Here is a 23314-nt window from a genome sequence, read left to right as displayed (position 1 = left end):
GGATATTTTTTAAATATCCCTACAATTCAATACATTTGTGAAAGGTGACACTCCCTTTAACTTAATGGACATTCGCTGTATAGATAGACTGGAAATCTGACCCAGGTTTCAGGACTAAATAGACAGTGACATTTGTTCAATGGAGTACTGACAGATTCTATACCATGGTCACATTTCCAACCCTCCACAAAGTAGATGTGTTGTCTCTTGGTAAATAAATGCACCTTGCATCTATGTTTGTTTGCAGAAAGTCTCTGTAGATATCTGCATACAAAACTGAAAACACTATTAATGAGTACACTATTATGCTGAATTTAAGAACCAATGAATATTCTATGAAGGTAGAAATACTAGACCCAACAGAGAAATAGTTTTGAAGGAAACATGCCGATGAGTTTCATTTACAGCAGTCCCTTGCAAGAGATGTGCCTTTGTCTGCAAAGAAGTGTTTGCAAAGCCCAAGTAACCACACAAAATCAGCACGAACAATGAGCATTATGTCTGGTTGGAGCACAACAGCTCCTTAAATATGGTCTGCTTCCCAATCTAGGTAAGGTTTTATTTTATCCATAACATGTCAAACTCAATAAAGGTGAAATAGTAAAATAAACTCTAGCCCAGAAAATGTCTAAATACTTTAACGTTATCCTAGAGGAATAACTCAGCGTATTAAATAACCCGACATCACCTGAAATATAGTTGACAGTGAGAGAGCGATGCAGTCAGGCTTTAAAGCCTTTTGTCATGAGATATAACATGTTCAGATCTGAAAGAAGACGATACATTCTGTTTTATGTCTACTCGCTGTGCGTGATACTTGACATATGAACTAAGACTGCTTGATGTGCACATGGCTGACAAAGTCTCTTTATTTGAAAAGATGGGCACTTTTGGTTGTACAGTATGAACAAATTAAAACCAAAACCAAAGCATGTGTATGCAGGGTTGGAGTAAATGGGACAGCAAAATATTCAACATTAGGTTCATGTAGTTTTGTATGAATGGGTGCATGGGCTGAACAGAGCTGTACTGAGCCCCCTATCATTTACTTTATATTAGATTAGTGACTTAAGGGAAGCAAGGCCTAAGAGGCCATTACTGGCCTCACACCTCTGGGGCCCGTAGCTGAAGCACCCAATGTATCCATCTCATGGAGATTGCATTACATGGAAAGGAACTTACTTGGGTGGATGGTTAGCTTTGTACCAGGCAGAGCTGGATCATTTATGGTAATGGTCCCTCAAGGCAGGAAATAACATGCCCCCATTTTTAATAGATGCCTTTCTGCATTGGCTTATATGGTGCTTAAATCCTATGTGACCAGGTACCAAGGAGCCAAATAAAATGGTTTTTGGACACTGTGCTGGAAATGGAGGCTGTTTGCAAAGTTAAAACAATTCTGATGATCAATCTTCCTCCAGCAGGATGTACTTAAGAAGGGTAAAGCTATAACCTACAGTACTTTGCTTGGACAAAATCTTACGTAGAAATCTAATTATTGTTGGAAACCTCATCTGTTATTGTCATTGCTACTCTGTTTTGACATTAAGGCTACATTAGAATAATTAAAAACAACTGTGTGCGATTAATTTCAAAAGACAAATTGCATAATTGTAACCAAAATTCCACATGGGATCAGATACACAGTCTACAAATTATATGGATATGTGCTCTAATAATGATCTATTGGTTACACAAATTGTCTTATGTCATTAACTGCACGCATTAATAGCACACAATCACATGACTCAAAGTCAATGTTAAAGCTAGCCTATATACAGTATATATTCACAGGTGATTGAACAGCCTCTCATTTCCTACCTTACCAATTTACTGTATAACGTTAACATCTGATTGGCCACCCAATCAACTGCAACTACCACAAAAATGTAAAAGATTCCAAAATTCAACAGCCACGTGCAATAGCAATCAAGAGATTCTACCAAATTATGCTGTTCCTGGGCATGGGACACTCGCTGCTCTGCTATGTTGATATAGAACTAATTAAAATAGTTTTGTACGAAGGTGTTTTGTGGACGCATACAAATTATTTGAGGGTAAAAATGAACCCACAGGTCCATCTGTGCATGTTTGTTTTACTTGTGGTTTGGTGTATTGTTCTTTTTTAAATGTCTCAGGAATTTAAGCGTCATCCTTGCACAAGTGTCATGCTTATCTTTCATGTACCGCTTCAATTTTACTATATGTGCTGCCAAAGCAGAGAGAGCATAATAACTTTTTTAAAATTTTAAAAAATGGTCTTTTTTTTTTGAACATTTATCTCTGAGTTTGTAGACTAAATATCCACTATGATAGATCAAATTGCCAGACTTTAACAATGATTACATTTTAGCATCCTGAATCTGTACATAATTCTCCAAATGTCAACCCCTATGTGGGTTTTTTTTTAATTTGCTTTGAACCGTTCTGTCAGCCAGTTTGGAGAGCTATTCTAATTTAAGATTTCATTATCTTCTTTCCTTCAGCTTCTGAATGGTCTGTCACATGTTATACTCATCACCCTGAACTAGTCAAGCACATCTCTGATTCCAACCAGAGGGAGACAGGGGATATGCTTTCTATATTACAATTTCTTTATGACCGTACTGTTGCTGAAACCTGTAAATAATCCCAAGAATTCTTTACTTTGGATCAGTTTGTTCCCTTGATGGTATTACCTGTCACAGATGAGTTGATGGCTGAAAAATGAGCCTCAAGTAGAAAGCACACACTCAGACACTTGTAACAATAGTTTACAAAACTTGTTTAATTAATTTTTCCATCGCCAGGATGTTCACAGCTGTTTTTAATGAGAAAATCAAATATTTTCAAGATGAGGGATTTATGCGATTTGTTGGTAAACTGCATATTGGGACTGTGAAAATGCCAAAATAGCAAGTAACATCCAATTAGGTGTGCTTCCTGAGACTGGTCGTATATATTTGTATGCTTTTGAGGACAAACACTGGATTATCTGTTAAACCCATGTGAGAAAATCTTCCCTCCTCTAAAGGATCAATGATTCTTGCTGACAATCTCCTTGATTGACTGAAATTTCATATGCTTCAAAACAGAACACATTAATCCATAACTTTCCCCAATAAGATCACCCCTTCACTCTGTCTCTTGCAGTGGGAGTCATTGGCTTGGAAAGACCTTGTATAATTATTACTTATATGTCAGAAGAGGTATTACAAGTAAGAAAACAGATCATTATTATTTGTTTTTATTGATCAGTGTCAATTATGGAACTATAATTTTTAAATTGCCATGGAATGCTATTTTTCTTGATATATATATATATATATATATATATTTGAGTTTTGTGCCAAGTTTATCTCTTTAATGTGTGGAACTATTCTATACAATTGTGTTTTGACATTTTTAATTTTTCAATCCATTGATGTATGTTTGTTTTTGTTTTGGACAAGCTACAATAAAAATTGTAGTAGGAAAAAAAGGTTGTGCGCTAATCAGTCCTTTTTAAAATGAAATCCAATAACAACTGTCCCAATAGCGTTTGCTTGTAAGAAACAGCCGGTCTCAGATGATATCAGAGCCAGTCTTATGCACAAACAACTTCTTAAATCAAGTCGGAGTCTTCCCCTTTAAACCCGAATTCACGTCTCAGGTAAGGATATTGCTAATAAATAGAAAAAATATGGGGGCGTCTCATAGTGCATTAAAAGACTTCTTTAATAAGCAAACAGACAGTATAGGTAAAAAGCTTGCGTACCGCAGGTGGCAGTCAAATACCGCAAGTTCATCAACATAAATGTCATTCCTAAATATGTCTGTGTGATACATGGTAATCATGACATTTATACTGATGAACTTGTGGTATTTGACCCATATTTCTTCTATTTATTTACAATAAAAATGTACTTAAGAAAATTATAAAGTACAACATAAGTTACAGGAAACCAGTACATTTACTAAAATAACATTTATCAGTGATAACAATGATAACATTTGTGTCAATAGTTGAACATTAAAAAGAAAAACAACTTTGCGTGAATACATTAGGTGGGAAAACATGTGAGGAATGCAGAAGCGATCTATTTATCAAGTGATATTCGCAGGATATTTCCCGAAAATAGCCGTTTTCGGGGGATACCAACAAATATAAGAATCCCCTGTACGTATGAAGAGAGAAATCCAATATCGGCTGCGGTCCCTCCATTTCTGAAAGCAGCCACAGCCCCAATAAGTTTCTATGGGGGCTGCAAAGCTGTCAGATTTACGCATTCCAGGTGCTTGGCCCCAATAAGATACGCCATCTCCAGATATGGCCTATGAGCTACTGTTTCACAAAAATTACCAGGAAAGGGTTCCTCCGGAACTCTCCCCGGCAGTGGCCGCAGCACATGCGTAGTCTGATGACCACACATGAGCAGACCGGCTCCCGTCAAAGAAGGGAAATGATTGGTTTTGTGATCATTTTACTTCTGTACACAACAGAAGTACGGGCTCCTTTCGGAGCTTCTCTCCCTGCATGTGATTTTTAGTATATTCAGGTAAATGTGAATTTCTGTCAAAAATGTTGCTATACAATTGGTCCTTGACCTAACAAAATCATATAGATTTAAATACACTTGGAACCTTGAAGTGTTATTTTTCTGGGACATAAGCCAGAGGAACGCCCAGTGGTCTGTGGAGCTGTTTTATGTGTATTATTTATATGTATATTATTCACTTCCACAATACAGCAACATATGTGGAGGTGTTGGCGGCCTGCTATATCTTGTGGCTGCTCTATAACTATATGCTCAGATATTAACCTGATATTTTAGAAAACAATTTTATATACTGTAATTTATGTAAATTGTCTTGTATTTTTGTGTGCTTATACAGTATATGGCCATTTGTATGTGACATTAAATTATATTTATTATCAGGGGCGTATCTACCCATTGGAAAGGATGGCACTAGCCAGGGGCGCCGACCAAAAGGGGGGCGCCGCCCGGCAGTGTCACCAGCAGCCAAGGGGTGGGCTACCCCAGCTAGTCCCCCGGTCCCACAAGTGTAGGGTAGACCGCAGTGAGAGTGGTCTGCCCTACACAGTTTACAAACACACAGTCGCCAGCGGCGGCTGTGTGCTTGTTATAGCAGCCAGCCAATGAGAGTCAGACAGACTCTCATTGGCTGATGCGTCGTCCACGGAGGGAGCCGGCTGTAACTCACTCATGAGCTCCGTCTTACAGCTGCCCCTGCAGCGGGTGATGGGAGAGACGTCATGACGTCTCTCCCATAGTGCAAGAGAAGAGCCGGGACTCGGAGCGGACAGCGGCGGTCGCGTCAGGAGCGGGGATCAGGTAAGTTGTATTTTTTTCTTCGTCTGTGTGTGTAAGTCTGGCACAGCGGGGGGGCACTGTATAGGGGGTGGCCGTTACTGGGGGCACTTTATGGGGGGTGCCCGCTATTGGGGGCACTGTATAGGTGGGCGCTACTGGGGGTACTGTATAGGGAGGACTACTACTGGGGGCACTGTATGGGGGGACTACTACTGGGGACAATGCAACATAGGGGGGACTACTACTGGGGGCACTGTATAAGGGGGACTACTACTGGGGGCACTGCATAGGGGGGACTACTACTGGGTGCAATGCAGCATAGGGGGACTATTACTGGGGGCAATGCAGCATAGGGGGGATTACTACTGGGGACACTGCATAGGGGGGGCGCCAGTCCATTACTTTGGCAGGGGCGCTTGGATCCCTAGATACACCCGTTTATTATTATTAAGCAAAAGGGTCTCCAATCAGCAGCGCTTTTTATTATTCTCTCAAATGTGAATTTCTTATTGCCACAAATAGCAGCGACAAGAAATTGTAATTATCAGGTATGAACCCAATAATTAGTAAATATACCCCTAATTAACACAGAATCATTACTAAAATTCTGAAGGAGAGGAGTTTGCAGGCTCAATAAAGGGACGATTTTCTACATTTCTGTAAAGGAGATTTGTAGCACTGTTTTATCTATCATTTTGTTGTGCTGTAATATAGAACTAGAGATCTGCGCGGGCCCGTGTTTTGGTTTTGGCACAACCACCCTCAAATGTTATGGTTTTGGTAAAAAAAAATCCCCAAGTGTTCTGGTTAGGATTCGGCTTTGGATTTCTTTAAAATTGAAAAAAAACCCAGCTAAAATCATATAATTTGGACCTGTTTATATGCAATCCAAAACCAGAGATTCGGTATTTAAATCTGAGTTCCGAATTTAAAGTAGACACAAGCTGGAACCCCAAAAGTAATCTGAGCAGGGACTCTATTCGACTCTGAACCCCAAAGTTCGGTCTCAGGAAAACTGAACCGCACATCTCTATATGTGCATATCTCATACTGTACATTACATACAACATAGCCACAGAATATGATTTACACAGTTTATTACTTAAGCCTCTTTCCCCCCTTTCTTGAGATTAACACTCGTGGAACCTTCAAATGGTCGCTCATACATCCTTAATGGCCCTAATATATTTACACTTTTGTATAATACGGTATATTATTGTATATTGTGTGCTCATTGCAGCCGTATTGATTCACTCCCCTCCTCTTAAACCTCATGAGCTTTCTTTTCATCATACATTGACTATTACAGCCTCATTGTGTCACTATAAAAAACTTTTACACACCTCCTATAACTATATCTACTTCTCTATCCTTCTGCTTTTATTATCTGGTGACATATCACCAAATCCAGGCCCCACACAAACACACAGCGGTTTTAATATGGAATAAATACCCTGCAAACCCCATGTGTCCCACATCACCCTCCAAATCAATAAATCTGCATTATGGAATCCACACTCTATCACAACTTATCATTATTTTACATCTGAACATCTCTTTACATCAACTACTTTCACCAATTTCTACATTTACCTCAGACTGCTGGTTCACACCTTAACCATACAGTAACAACCATGGCTTTCCACAGACACATACAAAAACTGTCACGTAAAGTAGAATGTCAGAGGTGTAAATCTTACTCCATCTTACTGGCTCACATAATGTAAAACAGGAATCCACCCATCTGTCATTCTAACCCTCTGTTCCAGGCTGACTGTCTACCATATCTGTGTCACCCCTGTCTGTCTGCCTGCCCTCCCCTTTAGAATGTAAGCTCTCATGAGCAGGGCCCTCTTCCCTCATGTGCTTTTCCTTCCTTTACTTATATTGTTATCTACTCTATACTCATTATAACAGCACCTAACCCTTGATTTTTGCCATCCTGCTATGGTTGCAGCAATGTTTATATACCATGTACTTGTCCTGCAATGTCTTATACTGTATGTCAGTGTTTTCTTGTTCTGGTCAACTGTTTATGTACTGTTTCTGTACTTTGTTTTTGTACTTGTAAGGCGCTGCGGAACCCTTGTGGAGCCATATAAATAAAGGATAATAATAATAATAATAATAATAATAATAGTATATTATTGTATATCCGTTAGTTTTACACTTCTGCATAATGATGATTTATTAGGTATAAGACTAAATAATGTGTTGATTGTATATTGTGAGTATATAAAGATTTATTTGATTGCTGAGTTATAAAAAAAGTGTATCAATGTGGTATTGGATGTATAAATGGTAATGTTAATGTTTATATATTACTGTTAAAAAGTTCTGATATCTGTACCATATTATTATATAAATTCATCTGTATATACCGTATGTTTATTTTTATATTTTCATGATTATTATTTTTGTAATTTGTATAATTTTGTTTTCCCCTTTAATTATTAAGAATCTAGGCTGGGGATTTGTAAGTCACGTGGACATTCCACCTCTGTGGGGTTAAAGTGCTGTCTATATTAAGCACGTTAAGGCTTGGTGGAATACAGTCCAGAAGTAGGCCTTAATGCGATATGGATACTAGGCCAACATGGCTGCTGAAACGCACACCGAAGGCTTTAGGAACGCAAACCAGAAGTGCGATCTGAGTTACTCCCCTATCGTTTGCGGTTCTGGTAAAAGATTCATTGCAGTTAAGGATCCAATATGGCCGCTGGAACGCATGTTCCATCTAATAGTAATGTAATGTTCATCTCTCACTAGATCAGTTAGGTTCACTTTCTAGACTCACTAGTATTTTTGGGGTTACTTAGCTCAGAAAAGAAGGAGGAAGTGATGTAAGCGGCTGATGTTTATAAGAATGGTATTCCACCCACACTCTAATTAGCACTCATTTTTGAAGGATCAGCTCATTCTGGATGACACACACGGTGATCAGTTTCTTTTTAAATTGAATGGATGAAACTTTTGTAACAACTCCAGCAATATATCTTTTTGTTTGTATAGACTCTGACATAAAGTATAAAAGGATTCTGTTGTAAGGTAAAAGGTTTGATATGTAATAATGGGATTTGTGAGTAGTGGTATAAAATCCCACTAGTTATATGAAGTATAAGACAATGAGATTTGTTATTAATGGTAAGGATTTATACTAGCTTTATAAATAATATGAATGCATACTATATTTGTACCAGCCTTATATGTATAAAATCACTGGGGTGGATAAGATATAGATTAATTTGTATGTTTATACTGCATTAGTTGTATACATAATAATTTTTTACTGGCCCTATAAATATAAAATCATTGGGGCGGATAAGATTTAGATACCTATATATAACACTAGTTGAATTTAAAGAATATCTACATTAGCCTTAAAAAAAAAAAACTTTATTGTACCTAATATGTTTTTAGGCAGTTTGAGAACCAATTCTTGGGTAATCCTCACCTGGACACACTTGGGGCCTGATTCAGAGCTGCTCGTAAGCGGCCGCTCGTTCGCGCCGAGCGATGTTTGCACATCTGCGCATGCGTATGGGTTTTAGTACGCATGCGCGAACCAGTCAGTGCGGCCGAAAATCGTGTGCTCGCAAAATAGCGAATGGCTGCTAATTTGAGTGACAGGATGAGGCGTTTGTGGGTGGTAACAGGAGAAGGTGCTTGAAAACGGGGAGTGGAGATCCGAACGCAGGCGTGCCAAAAGGTCAAAACAGGCGTTTTAAGGGTGTGCATAATTAACAAAGCAGTGTCATCGACCACGTCAGTTGGGTGTCTTTTAGCCAGAACTGCTCGCATGATTGCGGTAGGAAAATGCAACCACATGAATAGCGAGCAGTTCATTCGCCTTTCGATGTACTCGATTAATCTAATAAATAGCGGAGATGACGTATGATGCGAGCGGCCAGGGGGCGTTTTTTACAAATTAACGTCCGCATGTTTTGTTCGCTCGTTCCGACATAGAGGCGTCAACAGACCGCAAAGAGCGAACGGTCAATTTAAATAGCCAGCCCCTTTTTCTGGACGAGCGAGCACAAATTGCGTCCGGCTCTGAATCAGGCCCTAGGTCTCTTCTAAGTGGTATGTACCTGATTGTTAATTGGTATACACCTGATGTGTTTTTTTCTCCTTGTATCTGTCCCTTATTACTATATTGTATGTACAACACTGAACACGTGCGGAATCTTGGTTTTGTCCTGGATAGTGGCTTGACACTTAAACATCAGGTATCAGCCACAATCAAATCCTCATTCTTTCATCTGAGGAACATTGCCAGAATCAAGCACTTAATTCCCTCAGAAGAGCTGCCTAAAGTCACACATGCATTTATATCATCACGCCTAGACTACTGCAACACCCTCTACCTCTGACTCCCAGCAAAAGAATTGCACCGCTTGCAGATGGTACAAAACGCAGCTGCCAGGCTATTAGCCAACCAGCCCCGTTCCAGCCACATAACACCCACTCTCTACTCCCTTCACTGGCTGCCTGTCAGATGGCGAATTGTTTTCAAGATTGGATTGCTAACTTACAAAGCCCTACATGACCATGGCCCAAGGTACCTAAAGCTGCTTCTGATTCGAAGGGCTATTAACAGTACCTAGAATTTCCCGGAATTCGTCAGGGGGTCGAGCTTTCAGTTTTGGGGCTCCAACCTTATGGAACTCACTTCCCTGCACAGTTCGAGAGGCCTCCACTCTAGAATCCTTCAAAAATAGACTCAAGACCCAAACATTTCACTAATGTCCCTTGTTTAAGCTTATTTTGTGTTTTGTACTGTAAATGTAAAGCACTTTGAGTCCTGTAGGAGAAAAGCGCTATATAAATAAAATTATTATTATAATTATTATTATTTTAATTATAAAATGGTGTTGTCCATGATATTAATTTGAGCACTTTTTTGTTTACATTTAGCTTATCCAGCAGCACGGATTTGATCTTCGATTTGACTCCAAAGATTTTAGAATACTCCTTATTGTGAATGTAATTATATTCACTGGTATAGAACCTTAGATAATTATATTGTCCATTGTGATTTGAATAATATGTTTGTTCCCCGTTCATATTGTATATATATTTTACTTGGAATCGGTATGACATACTGCCGGATGTGAGCCCAGCGGATGTAATACCGACGCCAGAAGACAGAGGAGTGAAGATCCTGACAAGGTAAGTAACTATCGTATCCCTAACCTTCCCCCCCCCAACCCTAATCCTCCCTTAGGGGTGCCTAACCCTAACCTCCCCCCAGTGCCTAACCCTATCTATCTATCTATCTATCTATATATATATATATATATATAAAGTGGTTATTTATACATTGCTTTGAGATATTATGTTTCCTATAAGGGATGTATAATAAATATGATCGAATCTCAATTATGGTTCTTTCTAGCCAAAGGGACTTAAAGCTTTTCGGATTTTTGACCTGGGCTAAAACAAAATGGCTACTTCCTATCTGTGCACCAGACATTTCAGAATGAACAATCAAAGTCAGATGATATAAACCAAGCATCAGCGAAGCATACGCCAAAAACACAGTAACTCACGGTCTGCTCAAACCATGTGATTTGCTGGAAACCATGTTATCTACAGCAACTCCAAATTTTAGGGTTAACCATAACAACATTTATATATTCCTTTCGTAATAATCCTGATTCAGCTATAATATATGGCATTATTCTATGTTTGATATATCAAAAAATCCCAAAGATAGATATGGCTTCTATCTTAGCAATTTTCCACACATTGCTTTCCTATCCAGAAATACAAATATGTGTGCTTGGTTGGACCCAAAGTTTCTGTAAGAACTATCGAGAAACCAAATTCTTTAAAGGGTTCTCCACCCCCTGAAGTAAACAGATCTGTATTTGTAACATTCTGAACCATGGGTGACTAGCAAGATAGGACATGACATTTCCTGGGAAAATTATCACAACTGATTAGATGTGGCTCTATCCCAATTAAGTGACATCACTCCTTATATTTGATTAACAACTTTGAAGCCGTAAACTGAAAATATATGATAAATTACATTATGTACATTACAATATTCTAAATGAAAATACTTCAGTTAACCTGAACTGCACCTTTACTATTCAGTGTTGCACATACAGATGTGTCCTCATACATCTAGCCTCAATACCCAAAGCACCGTGACTTGCCTGGCGTGAGTGAGACCCTCCAGGTCCCGTGCTACTCTACTAGCGTCGGACACCTTTTTTTTTGCATAAAATGCACCTAAATAGCATTGTGATGTCAATAGGACACAAGAGCAGACTGTGCTAATTAATTTGATATGTGACACTTGTATATCTGTGTGCACCTGAGTCTCTAAATGAAGCACAACAGAACTTGAAATGAAATAGCTGCGGCTGCTACATTGTAGCACTTCATATACTGATTCAGAGACTCAGTCGCACACAGATATACAAGTGTTGCATATCAAACTAGTCAGCACAGTCTGCTGGTGTGTTCTAGTCATATTGTAATGCAATTTAGACACATTTTTTGTAAAAACAAAGACGCAAAAAAATGCCTGGCACTAGCAGAGTGACACATGACCTGGCGCGCCAATAGGGGCTTTTTGCCGCGACCAAAGCAAAGATGTGTAAGGATACATTTGTATTTCAACATTGCCAATGGCTGAATCTGGACATTAATATTTGATATAAAACACCAACATGTCTTGGTAGACTCTTGTTAAATAGATAGAAACACATCAAATACTTTTTAGAGACAAACAAACACATTATTGAGTCAGTTAAGCACTTCTGACTTTGCAGATCTAAATAGCAGACTAAAAAAGTAAATCATTGCTATCCAAATATGTACTAAAGTGCTAGGGGCCTTGTGCGCGTTGCACCATATACAGCCACATGGTGTATTAATTTGTAAGATGTTTTACAGATAATAGTTTAAGGGGTCAATTCAGTTAGGAATGATGCGAAATTACCTGTGCTACCGCAATGTACGGGTGATGTGCAGTGCAGACAAATCCTGTACATAGGGTATCCTCAATTTGTGTATTTTAATATGCACTTCTATAAGGCTGAAATAAACTGTTCTAGGTTTTATGTGAACATTTCCATAGCATGTGTGAGGCGTTAAAGATATTCCTGTATATACGGAGATCTACCTGTGACATAGGAGAATAGAAGAAAGTTTCATTTGATTATCATCTCAGATTTTACCATGTCAGGAAGAAAAATAATAGGATTCTTCAATAAGAATAATAAAAGCATATGAATGTGTCAACAATATTATTTGACAAATAGACATTAACGTGAACCCAATATGACTCATTTTATATAGAGAATTTTTGCCTGTAGGAAGCTGCAGGGCTTAAATCATTGCAGCTATTGCTAAGTCCTGTAAATTTGTTAAATAAGCATTTTCTCTAATATAATTTAACAGTGAAAGTTTTTTCCTACAGTGCTCAGAGAAAAAAATCTGCACCAAACTATGACACCCAAGTAACTCTTACTGGTCTGCAGCAGAGATAGGATAGATGGGGAAGAGGGAATGGGATAGCAGCCTGTGGAGAATGAACCAATAAGTGGTGGACTGCCATCTTTCTTTACCAGCTACCTACAGATGTATACAACTGCAAGGTAGAAGCCATACATAGATAGTGTTAACATTAGGACAGATAAAAATTGATTGCAATGCTTTTGCTAATGTTAAATGTTTAATATATTAGGTGAAATAAGCATTTAAGTTTGTGAAATGACTGTTTTTATCAACTTTTTAGTTGCAGCAACTCGCCCCTCACCCTTCTCATCCATGGTTATCTGTTCATTAACATAACTCTCTCAGAGCCCCCTTTATATGATTGACAGCACTAAATATTGGCAACCTGTAGATGGGGACAAAGTGACATGATGTGTGATGTTACTATAAGATGAATCAATGGAATAACAATTATATACACAGTAGTCTTGTCCTACACAGAGTATCTTTGTATTGGGAATATCATTGCTGAGCAAAGACATGGAACTTGTTACTGCAAATTCTAGCAAATAAAGGAATCTCCATCCCTCAGAATATTCAATTTGTGCATGAAGTTAATAATGTCCCTTTAATGACCCAACTGACATCACTGGCTAACGCTTGGATGAATGACGAGGTCTCCTGGTTTGGCGCTTAGCGGCATTCAAGATTATGCTATTGCCAAAGTTAATGTATCTGTTTTTGGACATTCCCTATGCAATCCCCCATAAATTATTATGTCAAATGAGGCGACTAATGCTTTCTTATGTATGGAAACATAAGACCCCCAGGATGGCTTATAGCCATATGATCCACTCTGAACCACAAAGGGTCTTACCCTTCCTGATCTGATTAGGTATCATGAAGCTACTTTACTTTCCCAACTGTTTGACTGGTTCTTTCCCTCTTGATCTAAGCCTTGGGTGGACCTGGAAAGTGCCCTTTTCCAAGGTTTCTCTCTTCCCGATCTTCTCTGGTTACCCAATCAACTTTGCCCACAACTCAGATTATTTCCCAAAGCTACCCTTTATACCCTAAAAGTATGGGACTGTTTTTTTTCTACCCATCTTCCATTTTACCTTTTACCGACCTTTGTATTAACCTTAATTTAGGTCCTCCAGCTTAGTCCTTCATGTCGGACCTTCGGGAGGGGCGTGGCCTCGCGGCGCGAAGCCGACCCATGGCCGCGGTAAACAAAATGTAAGATACATTATGTATCAATGGGGGGTTGCAGGAGGTGCGGGCATGGGCAGTGCCGGCTCCCTCACTGACAGGAGCCGAGTACTGCACTTAATGCTATAGTGCAGCACCCGGCTCCTGTCACTGAGGGGGAGCCTGCACCTTGGTGTCACCCCTCGGCGGGTGACACCCGGGTGCGGGCCGCCCCCCCGCACCCACCCTGTGACGCCACTGCCCTCAGAAATACTTCTTAGCAGGGCCGGCTCCAGGGGTCTGAGCACCCTGTGCCGGCCCGGTTGGGGGCATGGTCTCATTACCATAGGCCACGCCCCATACGTGACATTATTTGGAGGTGTGCCCGCATGGCACGCCTCCAAATAACATCAGGCAGGGGGTAAAGCCCAGCCCTCCATCACTGGCTGGGCTTCCCCCAGCCCTCTCCCCTCAGTGAATGGATGCCGCGCGCATGCGCGCTGCATCCATTCACACTCTGGCGGTCCAGCATTGCCGCACAGCTGCGACGGTGGGGGTCCCCAAACTCCCGATTTGACCACCCCCTGAAATCGGGATGTTGGGGAGGGGTGCGCCCTCTATGGGTGGCGCCCCTGTGCGACCGCACTAGTCGAACACCCTTAGAGACGGCCCTGCTTCTTAGGAGGAGTATGATTAGCTGGTACTGGATGGCTGGTGTACAATATATGCTTATGATGATGAAACCAGAAACATGTTCTAGTCACACTTGATTGGCTGCTTGCATATTGGCACCTCCTGCTGCCAATACTTCATTCATTAGCATTACAATTATATTATATTACATTAAGTTTTGGTTGTCTATTCAGATTTGTTATTTCCACTTGGACTATTGCAAGAAAGAAGATTTATACTTTATACTTGGGTGCTCCAGTGATAGAAGATGTTATTTAGAGGAAGGAAGTTTATTTTCTATTCAATGGGTTTCAATATTCCATAAGGTCCGTAAAGTATCATCATATCATCTCTTATTGCAGCAATTCCCAGTAATAAGAGATGAATTAACTGACCTATTTACCATGAAAGTCATGCAGGGACAGCACATCAATAAAACTGTATCCCTCTGAAGTTCTTTAACTGCTTGCTTACTGCGGCAAAAGAATGAACTTCCAGGTTGTGTATTGGGGTTTGCTGTGTATAAATAGCCCCATATTTTGGATTTCCCTTAATCATGCGGAAACAGCCATGTCCATGTGATGTAAGGCTTAACATAATAAATAAGCCATATGCTTTGCACTTGTTCAAGTAGGGTGAGCCCGGGTATATGCTAAGTAGCTCTATGTCAGGTGCAAAATGCAATAGATTCCAGAGGGTTTGGGGTGCTTTGACAACAGCTCAAGACTACCAGAATCATGTTTGTCTTCTACATGTCTGTAGGTGAAAAAAAAATAAACACTGAAATAAATAAAAAATACAAATAAATTTATATTTAATAAATAAAAAATACAATAAATTTAAATTAAGGGTGGATAAACCCCAATCCATTTATGTAACTAGTTATTAAGTCATTTACACTTTTTAAGAAAAAATGTCCAAAAATGTATGCCACCTTATCGCTGTCATATCTTCCCTTGTTCATATTGTTCACTTTTATCGTCTAGTGTGTATGCGGCATTAGTGATTCAGTGTGATGAGTGCTGGTACATCAGTCTGACAGATTATTTTAAAACTAATTTGCAAATAAAACCATGGCTGAGGATTTGTGAACCATAGAATGGCAGGAGATAATGCAGGCATTTTGGACTCTCAATAATAAGCAGATGTTTTACATATTAGTATAGTAACCTTTTCAGTTCTGGGTCATTCTTTTTATTTGGAGGACCTGCCTTTGTAATTAGGCAGCCTTTGTTATAGCAGAGACAGCAATCTGTTGTTGATGCTGTGCTAGTTACTAAGCAACAGCAGTTGCAGGGCATCTAAGTGGCAAATCACCAGATTTATATTTCAATATTTAAAAAATTCCATATGGCTGTATGCCTGGTCCTGCAGTGTAAGTTGTAATGTAATATTATAAATGAACTATCCAAGTAACATAAGAAAATATGTTTGCCAAAAACAGTGTTACTTTTGTTGATTAAAAAAAGTAACTTAAAAAAATAAAAGCAGTAAGCATAATAAAGTCATTAAAAATAAACGTTTATTTATATATTTATTTCGCCATAGTGCTCCACAAGCACTGGACAGTGGGTAGGATACACAGCATTTTTTTTGGAGGGAAGCATCTCGTTAACTATACAGTACTCCTATATTTAAAATGTTGATAGATATCCTTGTTCGCTCTAACAATAACAATTAGAATTAATGATTTATATTGAACAGCACCTTTCAGTACCACATTATCTCAAACAGTACGATCCGTGTATGCCTGCAGCTTTGCTAAACAATTACATCCACTTCATGCAAATTCAAAGAGAACAAGTTTTGTTCACGGGTATTTTCTTGGTTTGTTATCCCTTACTGTTATGTGACTTCTCCAAGGGAATCGGTATGAATTACCACCGGACCTAAGCCCGGCGAATGAAATACCGATGCTGGAAGGCCAGCACATGAAGGTCCCGATAGAGGTAAGTAAAACCCCTAACCCTCCCCTCTCCCCCCACTAACCCTCCCTTAGGAGTGCCTAACCCTAACCACCCCCCCAAGTGCCTAACCCCCCTCTAAGTGCCTAAACCTAACCCCCCTCCCCGCACCCTAAACCTCCTCTGGGGTGCCTAAACCTAACCTCCCCCTGAGGGTGCCTGACGCTAGCCCCCCTTCCCCTAGCCTGCCCCTAACCCTCCCGGGGGGGTGCCTAACCATAAGACCCTCCCGGGAGTCCCTTCACCTAAGCCCCCCCTGTGGCTGTCACCTCCTGATGCCCGGCTTACCTAAGTTAGGTATGCCGGGCGTCAGGATTTCGGCGTGGGGTAATGATAGGTGTCAGTATTTAGACGTCTATCATTAGTCCCATGCTGGGATTTCACTGTCAGGAAGCCGGCGGTTGGCATTTCGACCGCCGGCTTCCTGACTACAACCCGCTCTGAGCACTGAAATCTGCAACACTTGCCTGAACATAATAATAGTTGTAATAATAAGTTGCAAAAATGTAAAATAAAATATAAATATAATTTTTTTTTATTGTTTTAACAATTCATATAAGCTTCAGATAATCTTACTTCTCACTGAAGTGTTTTCCTCATGGGTGGCTAGCTGCATCTATAGCCCTCATGAGAGCAGCAGATCTCCTTATTAGAGCTGCTCACCTGCATCAGCCTTATTCTGGGCAGTAGACGCTGTAACTTGTAGCTTTGAGTTGCTGCACAACCACAGCAGTGGCTAAACCGCAGGAGACATAACAGGCGCATTTGGCATTAGGATGTCTATGTACTAAGGCCCTCATTCAGAGCTGCTCGCTATTTGCGGTCGTTCGTTCTAAAACAAGGGGTGGCTATTAAAATGAACCGTTCGCTAATTGCGGTCTGTTCACGCCTCTAAGTCTGAACGAGCGAGCAAAACTTGCGGTTGTAATTTTGAAAAATACGCCCCCTTGCCGCTCGCACCATACGTCATGTCCGCTATTTATTAGATTAATCGAGTACATCGAACAGCGTATGAACTGCTCGCTATTCTTGTGGCTGGTTTTTTCAACCGCTATTTTGCGAGCAGTTCTGAGTAAAAAAAAAAACAAGTGACGTGGTCAATGACGCTGCTGTATTAATTATGCACTCCCTTAAAACGCCCGTTTTGACCTTTAAGCACGCCTGCGTTCGAATTCCACACCCCCGTTTTCAAGCACCTTCCCCTGTTACCACCCACATACGCCTCCTTCTGTCACTCAAAATAGCAGGCATTCGCTATATAGCGAACAAACGATTTTCGGCCGCACTGACTGGTTCGCGCATGCATATTAAAATCCGTACGCATGCGCAGATGTGCGAACATCGGTCAGAACGAACGAGCGGCCGCTTACGAGCGGCTCTGAATCAGGGCCTAAGCCTTGTAGAGAGTTAAAGTGGATGAAGATAAATTACCAACCTATCAGCTCCTGTCACTTTACAGGCTGTGGGGTCTAAGTACTAAGCTTTGGAGAGAGATAAAGTGGTCAATGATATAAGCGGGTATTCATGAAAGCTTGGAGAGAGATACAATTGTGAAAGATAACAAACAGCTCCTAACTGTAATTTTTCATACACAGTCTGTAACGCATACTTATCGACTTTTATTAAGTCCTCTCCGGGAGGTGCCTGGAGAGGAGACACAGCTGGACACTTCGGGGGGCAGGGTGAGGTTCCTATGTAATTATGCCCCGTTTTTACATCATTTAATGGCGCCCCCTCCATACGGAGCCTCGTTTTCCACCAATTATGCCGTGATCCCCGGCAATTATCTCCCCATCCTGCCTACTTCACTAGGAAATGGGCGGGATGCAGGAGACACAGATACTCTTCTGGGGATGCGGGGGGCTACCCAAAACTTAGAGAGCCTCCCAGTAGAGTAGGTAAGTATGTTGTAACGTGACAGTTAAGAGCAGATTAGTTGGTACTTTATCTCCATCCACTTTGCCTCTCTCCATAGCTTAGTACATAGAACCCCATGGTCACCTGTAGACTCAGATGAGACCTTCTGATTCCTGTACTGTGTGGAGTAATGTTCAGGAATGTAAAATAGTACTGCACATGCACACACATACATACATACATACATATGCAATATGTAATATATATATATATAATTTATTTACACATAGGAGGAGATGCAGCAGCCAGCAGTAGTCAACATTGGAAATGGTGAGAGACTGGGCATGAGTTGTGGTTGTACTTTGGGTAAAAAAAAAAAAAAAAGGCTGGTCTCCTTTGCAGTGATTTGTGCTTGCCTAGACTAAGGAAAACATGGCCGGATTAAGATTTGTGGGGGCCACAGGACAACTAACTTGTGGGGCCCCTACCAATAACATTCTCAATATGATATGCTGGTGATGTTACAAAAAATATACAGTGTGTAAATACTCCCAGCACCACAAATGTGTTAAACACACTGTAGTGTCCCAAGTTCACATTATGCCATACAAAAACCCCTGTCACGCTAGTGATGTAGCTATGTGTGGGTGGCCACTGACCGACTGCTCTGCCTGTCCTGTTGATATTTCGGCACTGGTGGCAATCCCTGATGACATCACTACTATGACACCAAAACATTTTCTGCTATAAATGTGGAAGCACTTGGCAAACAGTGGACCTCAGTGTCCAAGATCCATGAGAAATGAGATATCCAGGAACCAGAAGTAATGATTACACTGGGGAACAGTCAATCTGTTGCCAAGGATTTAAGAGTCGATTTCTATTAATTTTGTGCTTCTGATCATGAATATGCCATGCTTATTTTTCTATTGGCTCTAGTTTTTGAGATATGCATATGTCTTTACTATTGATAAAAAATGATGTTAAAAATAGTTAAAAATCTATTTTTTTATTCTGATTAAATTTGATTAGTAAATTGTTATAAAAAGACACAGGATAATTACATACATACAGTAAGTGTTAGGAAGCTATGAAAAACGTTTTTTGTAAGATTTTGCAGACTCCAACAGTAATTGGCCATCATGTGATAATCCCATCTTCCTTGATATCTGTCTTCCATTACCTGAATATCCTAGTGGAAGCGTTCGCCCTGTTCTTCGCTTAAATCTCCTAGATTGGGCGGGAAGTGATCTAAATGGCTGTACAAAAAATGTAATTTAACACTCATGTTGGCACCTACTTTCTCAAAACATTTTAGCATGTTGTGGACTAATTCATGATAGTTGTCGGCCTTGTGATTGCCTAAAAAATTTTGAATGATAGGCACATAACTCAGCCATGCTTCAGACTCGGTTTAGTCATAGATGTGGTAAAATTTGGATCCTTCACCAGTTTCCATATCTGTGGGCCTTCAAGAATTCCTGCCTTTAAGTTTTCAATAATAAGAGATGGTAATGTTCGACAAATATACGTGAAACAATCGCCTGACTTGTCCAATGCTTTTACAAATTGTTTAATTAAACTCAGTTTGATATGGAGAGGCAGCAGTATGATTTTTCTCCTGTCAATTAAGGCCTCATGAATGATGTTGGCTTCTCCTACGGTTATAACTTCTCTTGGAGGCCATACGGTTTGCTGCCAGTGCTTTTGTTTTGCACGACTATCCCATAAGCATATGTGACAAGGATACTTAGTCTATCCACTTTGCTGCCTAAGAAGAAAGTTTACCATTTTTAAATCGACACAAACAGACCACTGATGCTGAGAATAAGCATTTTTTTCTAAGACTAACTTTATATTTTCATACTGTTTTTTAAGTTTGTTGAATGACCGATAGCAATTAACGCAAATGTATTCCCATTGTGCAGTTATGTGCAGTTATACGCATTTTAAGCTCCATTTAGAATTATCCAAAAAGAGCCATCAGTCTTCTGCTCGATATTTTGGTAAGCCCATCATCTGGAGAAGTTCCGGAATATTGTTGCAATATACAAGATTGTTATCTTGGCTAAAGAACAACAGTATGGCTTGCTCTCTATTTCGTTACGACATTATAGTAACATTCGGCTCAAGACAGTGCTATTCTTTAATTCTGGATGCTAAAAGCGCATTTCCTTATTTTGATAAATTCAAGTCACAAATTAAATCGTTTAGTTCCTTTTGAGAAAATTTTTTTGAGTAGAGGAAATTTCTTCAAACTCACTTTCATCTGTGTTGTCACTTGCACTGGATGAAATTAACATTTCCACATCATCACATTCAACTTCGCACAAAGAACTGAATAATGGTACAGGTAAATCTTCGCTATATGGTATCGTTTGTTTTGCAGAATTCACACTTGGGTATTCCATTTGCATTTCTTAAATCGATTCATACCCTACACATTTACAGCACAAAAATAGAAGTCAAGCAAGTGATCTTTTGGCTCACACCACATCATAGGTATGCCGAAATGAAGTCCTTTTTGATCACCTTTAGTCCAATTGCGGAGTGATTCCACGCAGGTTTTACAAACTTTGTGAGGCACCCAAATCTTGTCTTGCTGGCTTACGTGACGTCCAAATTAAGCCTGATACGCTTGTTTCACGAATACAGTTATATTTTTTCTTTCTTTCGCAACACTATATTTGCCACAAATATAACAAAAAACATTGGGATGTACACCGTCTTCGAGAAGAACTCATTTTTATGGCAAAAACATTTTGTTTCACACATTCAGTGCTAACTCCCAACAAAAGCCGAGGACGTACTGAACAAAACTAGCCCAACCGGCGGGAAATTGGTTGTGGTGGGACAGAGAGAGGGCCGTACAAAGGAACAGGAGGTGTGCTGTGTCACTCGGTCCTCTCCGTTGCTCCTCTCTGTATGCTGGGGGAGGCGTGGCTGTGGTCTTAGGATGTCCCAGCAGGCTCAGCATTGCACTGCCACGCCTCCTCCCAGCGTTAGTGAGGAGATATGATTTGTTATGTTTCTCAAACGTGACTACCAGCTACGCTATCACAAATAAAACAAATAATTTTTGTTGTTGAAAGAGGGTAGTTGTTAAAAAAGCAAAACTAAGTAGATTTTGTTAAGTAAAGCGGCCTAGACTAGTAAGGTACTTCAAATGGAGAAAATAATTGAATTTTAAAATTTTTCATTACTTTGAAAACTGGAGCCAATTCAGCTATAGCGAAGATCTAATGCAAAAATAGGACCTGCGAGTTCTCTCAAACCGATCTTAACATCCTTGGCAAGAAAAAAAAATATTTTTTGTTCCCCTGTGTTATAGACAGCTTCCAGGTATGGTGTCCTCCTGTGGATGTATATTTTTGCACACAGGTGACAAGAGGTTAAATATATAAGCAAAATTATCTAAAATATTTCAAGACATGTAGTCATGAGGTAGAGAGAGAAATAGGAAGAAGGGTGACACTGAGAGCTGTAACCATAGGAACTAGTCCTGAAGAAGCTTCTGAAAGGGCAAACACATTAGTAGTGCTGCTGCTGAGGACTCAGACAACACTGAAATTCGATAATCAAAAGAGTGGACAAATGTTATCTGACCTTAATTCAATATAAACCATCCAGAAAGCAGTGTACTTGTATAGCCCACCAAATTAAATCTGTATAATCTTTAATTTACTAAACTGACAATAAAGCTTCCAGGCACTGTGACCAAAGATTAAACTATAAAACATCTAAGCAGAAATACAAACCGTTTATTTTTAGTTTATAATTTGGTACCTCAATGTTAACATTTAGGGCCTGATTTACGGGAACAAATAAAAAAAGCTAATTTTCACCTTGGTTTAACCATGATGCACTGCATGCAGGGTAGATTTAAAGTATGCAGACAGATTTAAAATTGGGATGGGAGGTGTCTCAGTTTCATCCTGAATTTCTATGTAAAAATAAAATTGCTCACAAGTATTTGTTCACTACATACAAAACAGACAGCATTTTCCATGCAAGCAAAAATAACAAATAAAATAAAAATGTATTTGCACCCCTTGAATTGAAACAGAAACAACTTGCATCTTGCTTGTTTCTTTGTTTTATTTGCTCCTAATTCTGAATCAGACCTTTAATGTGTACCATCCAAATGAAGAAAAGAAGGGAAATAGGAGGAGAGTGGTGGAGTGAGCAGACTAGAGGAGGGGAAGTAGTAGAAGGAATGATGAGTAAAGAACAGGAGACAAAGGTGTGGGGGAACAGGTCACCCTAGTGAGAGTCCAGCTACTAGAGGGAATAGCAATCCCAGGCCATCCAGACAAGACCACAGTACTTCCGATTCTAGGGCAATAGCCAAGTGAGCGCCTCGTTATAATAATAATAAAACAATCTAGGCCACAGAAAATGGGTAGGCCTCTCAGGAGAGTGGCACCCTTCTTCCATGCTTACCACGCTAAATATATTATGCCAGCCCTGTGGTGAACAATATTGCAGAACATTACAGAACATAAATTGCACCAAGTATTGTAAAACAGGTTAACTCTATCAACTTTTTAGAACACTCCTTAGACTACAATCAGTTGGTTGCACCATATTTGAGAGGTTTAATAATACTGCAATAGGGAGGGGATCGGGAGTAAGTGACAAAATCAGTGGATTTAATATCGTTTTTTCATTCCCATAGAGGTCTCCATTTGTCATGACTGGTGTGATTAATCAAAAGTATGTGGTCCTTATAGGTTGAGATAAAGATGGAAATATGGAGAGTTGTATCTACTCTAACCATGTGCCGGGAAGTTTGTCAGCGTATAACTAATGTCTGGGTTGAGTACAAGTTTGAGCCCTTCATGACAGCCATACCCTTGTCTGACTGGAGACTGACAGTAT

At 39.9% G+C, this 23314-nt stretch overlaps 1 protein-coding gene and 1 non-coding gene across 5 annotated transcripts in view; both read right to left on the bottom strand.

Annotated features, from left to right (window-relative positions):
• The window catches only part of CACNA2D1 (calcium voltage-gated channel auxiliary subunit alpha2delta 1), a 901795-nt gene that overhangs the window by 423920 nt on the left and 454561 nt on the right, over nt 1-23314 (bottom strand). The gene's annotated exons all lie outside the window — the stretch shown is intronic.
• On the bottom strand, nt 2119-2221 carry LOC148529239 (U6 spliceosomal RNA). Its single transcript, XR_015877845.1, has one exon. It is a non-coding gene; the product is annotated as a U6 spliceosomal RNA (small nuclear RNA).

The sequence above is a fragment of the Taudactylus pleione genome, unplaced genomic scaffold (genome assembly GCF_031769625.1).
Source record: "Taudactylus pleione unplaced genomic scaffold, aTauple2 ptg000086l, whole genome shotgun sequence".
NCBI lineage: Eukaryota > Metazoa > Chordata > Amphibia > Anura > Myobatrachidae > Taudactylus > Taudactylus pleione.
Note: the sequence above shows the minus strand (reverse complement) of the source record. Positions and strands in the feature narration are given on the sequence as shown.